This window comes from Triticum dicoccoides, chromosome 6B, assembly GCF_002162155.2.
Source record: "Triticum dicoccoides isolate Atlit2015 ecotype Zavitan chromosome 6B, WEW_v2.0, whole genome shotgun sequence".
Taxonomy (NCBI): Eukaryota; Viridiplantae; Streptophyta; class Magnoliopsida; order Poales; family Poaceae; genus Triticum; species Triticum dicoccoides.
Genome location: NC_041391.1, coordinates 164,364,801 through 164,371,299, shown reverse-complemented (window position 1 = coordinate 164,371,299; position 6,499 = coordinate 164,364,801).

Sequence of the window (6,499 nt, the reverse complement as noted above, 5' to 3'; positions counted from 1 at the left end):
ACCTCTTCAATCCGACTTTTATCAATTTTTGCATGTAGATCTAAAAACTCCAGATCATTGGGACGCATTTTAACTAAAGTTGACTCATCTCCAGTCCCATATTTATCAAGATTCATATTGGAAAACAAAGATTTAATAGGAGTCGTATCAATCACTTTTAGATCTTCATCATTATTATCATGAAAACTAGAAGAACACGCTTTTACAAACCAATCTTTTTTAGCACGCATCTTAGCGGTTCTTTGTTTGCACTCATCAATAGAAATACTCATGGATTTGAGAGACTCATTGATATCATGCTTAGGTGGGAGCTAAGTTTCAAATAATCAACATCAAGAGAAATTCTATCCACGTTCCTAGCCAACTCATCAATCTTAAGCAATTTTTCTTCAATCAAAGTATTGAAATTCTTTTGCGGACTCGTAAATTCCTTAACACTATTTTCAAAATCAGAGGGTATCTTATGAAAATTTCCATAAGAGTTATTGTAGTAATTACCATAATTATTAGAGGAATTACTAGGAAATGGCCTAGGATTAAAATTGCCTCTATACGCGTTGTTACCAAAATTGTTCCTACCAACAAAATTCACATCCATAGATTCATTATTATTCTCAATCAAAGTGGACAAAGGCATATCATTAGGATCAGAAGGAACAGTTTTATTAGGAAATAATTTCATAAGTTCATCCATCTTTCCACTCAAAACATTAATCTCTTCAATCACATGAACTTCTTTACTAGTGGATCTTTCGGTGTGCCATTGAGAATAATTAACCATAATATTGTCTAGGAGCTTAGTAGCTTCTCCTAAAGTGATTTCCATAAAAGTGCCTCCCGCGGCCGAATCTAAGAGATTTCTAGAAGCAAAATTCAACCCAGCATAATTTTTTTGTATAATCATCCACAAATTCAAACCATGTGTAGGGAAATTACGTATCATTAATTTCATCCTCTCCCAAGCTTGTGCAACATGCTCATGATCTAGTTGCTTAAAATTCATAATATCGTTCCTAAGGGAGATGATCTTAGCGGGAGCAAAATACTTAGAGATAAAAGCATCTTTGCACTTATTCCATGAATCAATACTATTTTTAGGCAATGATGACAACCAAGTTTTAGCACGATCTCTAAGCGAAAATGGAAATAACTTCAATTTAACAATATCATTATCCACATCTTTCTTCTTTTGCATATCGCACAAATCAACGAAGTTGTTTATATAGGATGCGACATCTTCACTAGGAAGGCCAGAAAATTCATCTTTCATAACAAGATTCAACAAAGCGACATTAATTTCACAAGATTCAGCATTGGTAGTAGGAGCAATCGGAGTGCTAATAATCATTAATGTTGGTATTGGAAAAAATCACACAATTTAGTATTATCTTGAGTCACCGTGAAAAAGCAATCAATCCAACACACAAGCACACAAGAAGCAAGCGAAAAGAGACGAATGGAAGAGGGGCGAAGAAAAGGTAAAGGTTTTCGAAAATCGTTTTAGAACTGGGGTAGAGGAAAATGAGAGGTGAATGGCGAATAATGTAAGGCAAGGGAGAAGAGTTTATGATGGGTACTTTGTATGGCTTGACTTGGCATAGATCTCCCTGGCAACGGCGCCAGAAATTCTTCTTGCTACCTCTTGAGCTTGCGTTGGTTTTCCCTTGAAGAGGAAAGGGTGATGCAGCAAAGCAGCGTAAGTATTTCCCTCACTTTTGAGAACCAAGGTATCAATCCAGTAGGAGACGACGCACAAGTCACCGAATACCTGCACAAACAATCAAGAACTTGCAACCAACGTGATAAAGGGGTTGTCAATCCATTCATGGTCACTCGCAAAAGTGAGATCTGATAGAGATAGGTAAATGATAAAGTAGATATTTTTGGGTGTATAGATTGGAAAGTAAAGATTGCAAAATAGTAGATCGGAAACTAGCAAGATGTAAACAAAATTCAATAATATGGAAAAGAGACCCGGGGGCCATAGGTTTCACTAGTGGCTTCACTTGAGATAGCATATATTACGGTGGGTGAACAAATTACTATCGAGCAATTGATAGAAAAGCGCATAATTATGATGACATCTAAGGCAATGATAATGAACATATGCATCAGGTCCGTGTCAAGTAGACCGACTCCTGCCTGCATCTACTACTATTACTCCACACATCGACCACTATCCAGCATGCATCTAGAGTATTAAGTTCATAAAGAACGGAGTAACACATTAAGCAAGATGACATGATGTAGAGGAATTAACTCAAGCAATATGATGAAAACCCCATCTTGTTATCCTCGATGGCAACAATACAATACATGCCTTGCTGCCCCTACTGTCACTAGGAAAGGACACCGCAAGATTGAACCCAAAGCTAAGCACTTCTCCCATTGCAAGAAAGATCAATCTAGTAGGCCAAACTAAACCAATAATTCGAAGAGACTTGCAAAGATATCAAATCATGCATATAAGAATTCAGAGAAGAACCAAATAATATTCATAGATAATCTTGATCATAAATCGACAATTCATCTGATCACGACAAACACACTGCAAAAGAGTATTACATTGAATAGATCTCCAAGAACATCGAGGAGAACTTGGTATTGAGAATCAAAGAGAGAGAAGAAGCCATCTAGCTAATAACTATGGACCCGAAGGTCTATGGTAAACTACTCACACTTCATCGGAGAGGTAATGGTGTTGATGTAGAAGCCCTCCATGATCGAATCCTCCTCTGACGGATTGCCGGAAAAGGCCCCAAGATGGGATCTCATGGGCACAAAAGGTTGCGGCGGTGGAAAAGTGGTTTCATGGCTCCCCATGATGTTTTTAGGGTATAAGAGTATATATAGGCGAAGGAACTAGGTCAGGGAGCCATGAGGTGCCGATGAGGGTGGGGAGCGCGCCTACCCCCCTGGGCGCGCCCTCCTGCCTCGTGGCCACCTCATTGCCTCTCCGACTTCATCTCCAAGTCTTCTGGTTTGCTTTCGGTCCTTGAAAGATCATCACAAAGGTTTCATTCCGTTTGGACTCCATTTGGTATTCCTTTTCTGCAAAACTCTAAAATAGGCAAAAAATAAAAACTGGCACTAGGCCCTCGGTTAATAGGTTAGTCCCAAAAATAATATAAAATAGCTTATTAAAGCCCATTAAACATCCAAAACAGATAATACAATAGCATGGAACAATCAAAACTTATAGATATGTTGAAGATGTATCAAGCACCAGAACTCTATGGGTGTTCGATTCATCACAATGTAACTAGATTATTGACTCTAGTGCAAGTGGGAGACTATTGGAAATATGCCCAAGAGGCAATAATAAAATGGTTATGATTGTATTTCCTTCTTATGATAATTGTTTGTTGTTCATGCTATAATTGTATTAACTAGAAGCCGTAATACATGTGTGAATACATAGACCACAACATGTCCCTAGTGAGCCTCTAGTTGACTAGCTCGTTAATCAATAGTTGGTTATGGTTTCCTGACCATCGACATTGGATGTCATTGATAACGAGATCACATCATTAGGAGAATGATGTGAAGGACAAGACCCAATCCTAAGCATAGCACAAGATCGTGTAGTTCGTTTGCTAGAGCTTTTCTAATGTCAAGTATCTTTCCTTAGACCATGAGATTGTGCAACTTCCGGATACCGTAGGAATGCTTTGGGTGTATCAAACATCACAATGTAACTAGGTGACCATAAAGGTGCACTACAGGTATCTCCGGAAGTGTCTGTTGGGTTGGCATGAATCGAGACTAGGATTTGTCACTCCGTATGATGGAGAGGTATCTCTGGGCCCACTCAGTAATGCATCATCATAATGAGTTCAATGTGACTAAGGAGTTAGCCACGGGATCATGCATTACAGAACAAGTAAAGAGACTTGCCAGTAACGAGATTGAACGAGGTACGGGGATATCAACGATCAAATCTCGGGCAAGTAACATACCGATGGACAAAGGGAATTGTATACGGGATTGATTGAATCCCGGACATCGTGGTTCGTCCAATGAGATCATCGTGGAACATGTGGGAGCCAATATGGGTATCTAGATCCCTCTATTGGTTATTAGGCGGAGAGATGTCTCAATCATGTCTGCATGGTTCCCGAACCTGTAGGGTCTACACACATAAGGTTCGGTAACGCTAGAGTTGTAGTGGGAAATTGTATGTGGTTACAGAAAGTTGTTCAGAGTCCCGGATGAGATCCCGGAAGCCACGAGGAGTTCCGGAATGGTCCGAAGGTAAAGATTTATATATGGGAAGTCCAGTTTCAGTCGCCGGAATGGATTCGAGAGTTATCAGTATTGTACCGGGACGACAAAAAGGTGTCCGGGGGTCCACAGGGTGGGGCCACCTACCCCGGGGGGCAAGTGGGCTGAATATGGGTGGGAACCAGCCCCTAGTGGGCTGGTGCACCCCCAAGGGCCCAAGGTGCCTAGGCTTGGAAACCCTAGGGGGTGGGGGCGCCCCCCCACCAACTTGGGGGGCAAGCTCCCCCCTTGGCCGCCCCCCCTCTAGATGCATCTAGGGGGGCCGGCCTGTTGGAAATATGCCCTAGAGGCAATAATAATTTTTTATTATTATATTTTCTTGTTCATGATAATTGTCTATTGTTCATGCTATAATTATATTAACCGGAAATCTTAATACATGTGTGAATACATAGACCACAACATGTCCCTAGTAAGCCTCTAGTTGACTAGCTCGTTGATCAATAGATGGTAATGGTTTCCTGACCATGGACATTGGATGTCGTTGATAACATGATCACATCATTAGGAGAATGATGTGATGGACAAGACCCAATCCTAAGCATAGCACAAGATCGCGTAGTTCGTTTGCTAGAGCTTTTCTAATGTCAAGTATCATTTCCTTAGACCATGAGATTGTGCAACTCCCGGATACCGTAGGAATGATTTGGGTGTATCAAATGTCGCAACATAACTGGGTGGCTATAAAGGTGCACTACACATATCTCCGAAAGTGTATGTTGGGTTGGCACGAATCGAGACTAGGATTTGTCACTCCATACGACCGAGAGGTATCTCTGGGCCCACTCGGTAATGCATCATCATAATGAGCTCAATGTGACTAATGAGTCAGCCACGGGATCATGTGTTATGGAACGAGTAAAGAGACTTTCCGGTAAAGAGATTGAACAAGGTATAGGTGTAACAGCCTAATTTTTGGCCCTTTCTTTTTCTTTTGTTTTTCCGAGGTTTTTGCTTGAGTTTTCTTTTTCCGTGGCTTTGTGGTCTGGAAACTGAAGAAGATGACCTCTTCTTTGCTTCCAGAGTGGCTTGTCATATCCAAATCCTTCCCTAGACCTTTCCATCTCCACCTTGGACCAAATCCCAATATTCTTTTATTTGGAATATTCCTTTTCTATTAAAGGAATTATCCTTTTTGCCCTAGGTTGTGAAGCAACCTATATTTCCATCACTCCAAAAATTTCCAAATAATTCTCATAAATTGTTTGGGTCATATCTTCATCAAATGTGGCAAAACTTTTCATTGCCATGTTCAAAAATAATCCTCAAATAATTTCTTTTCTACTCTGTCCTATCTGAAAGTATGTGAAGGAAGTGCTATTTTCCTTTGCCCAATTGACCTCAACCTTTTTGGACATCTTTTCATGTTCAAATAATTGCCCTGTGCCAAAGCTCAACTTTAATTGCCTAGCCAATCTTGTTGGGGAATGTAGCAGAAATTCAAAATTTTCTACGCACCACCAAGATCAATCTATGGAGATTCTAGCAACAAGAGAGAGAGGGAGTGCATCTTCATACCCTTGAAGATCGCTAAGCGGAAGCGTTACAAGAATGCGGTTGATGGAGTCGTACTCGCGGCGATTCAAATCGCGGAAGATCCGATCTAGCGGCGAATGGACGGCGCCTCCATGTTCAACACATGTACAACCCGGGGACGTCTCCTCCTTCTTGATCCAGCAAGGGGAGAGGAGAAGTTGAGGGAGAACTCCAACAGCACAACGGCATGGTGTTGGTGGAGCTCGTGGTATTTCTGCAGGGCTTCGCCAAGCACTACGGAGGAGGAGGAAGAGTTGGAGGAGGGAGGGGCTGCGCCAAAAGCAAAAGTGCTGCAGCCCTCCCACCCCCCTCTATTTATAGGGTGAAGGGGAGAGGGGCCCGACCCCTCTAGATCCCATCTAGAGGGGGGGGGGGCGGCGAACAGGAGGGGAGGCTTGCCCCCAAGCAAGGTGGAGGCGCCCCCTCCCCTAAGGTTTTCAACCCTAGGATCCTTGGGCCCTTGGGGAGGGGTGCACCAGCCCACTAGAGGGTGGTTCCCTCCCATATTCAGCCTGTCAAGTTCCCCGGGGCAGGTGGCCCCAGCTGGTGGACCTCCGGACACCTTTCGGTGGTCCCGGTACAATATCGATAACCCCCGAAACTATTCCGGTGACTGAAACTTGACTTCCCATATATAAATCTTCACCTCCGGACCAGTCCGGAACTCCTCGTGACATCC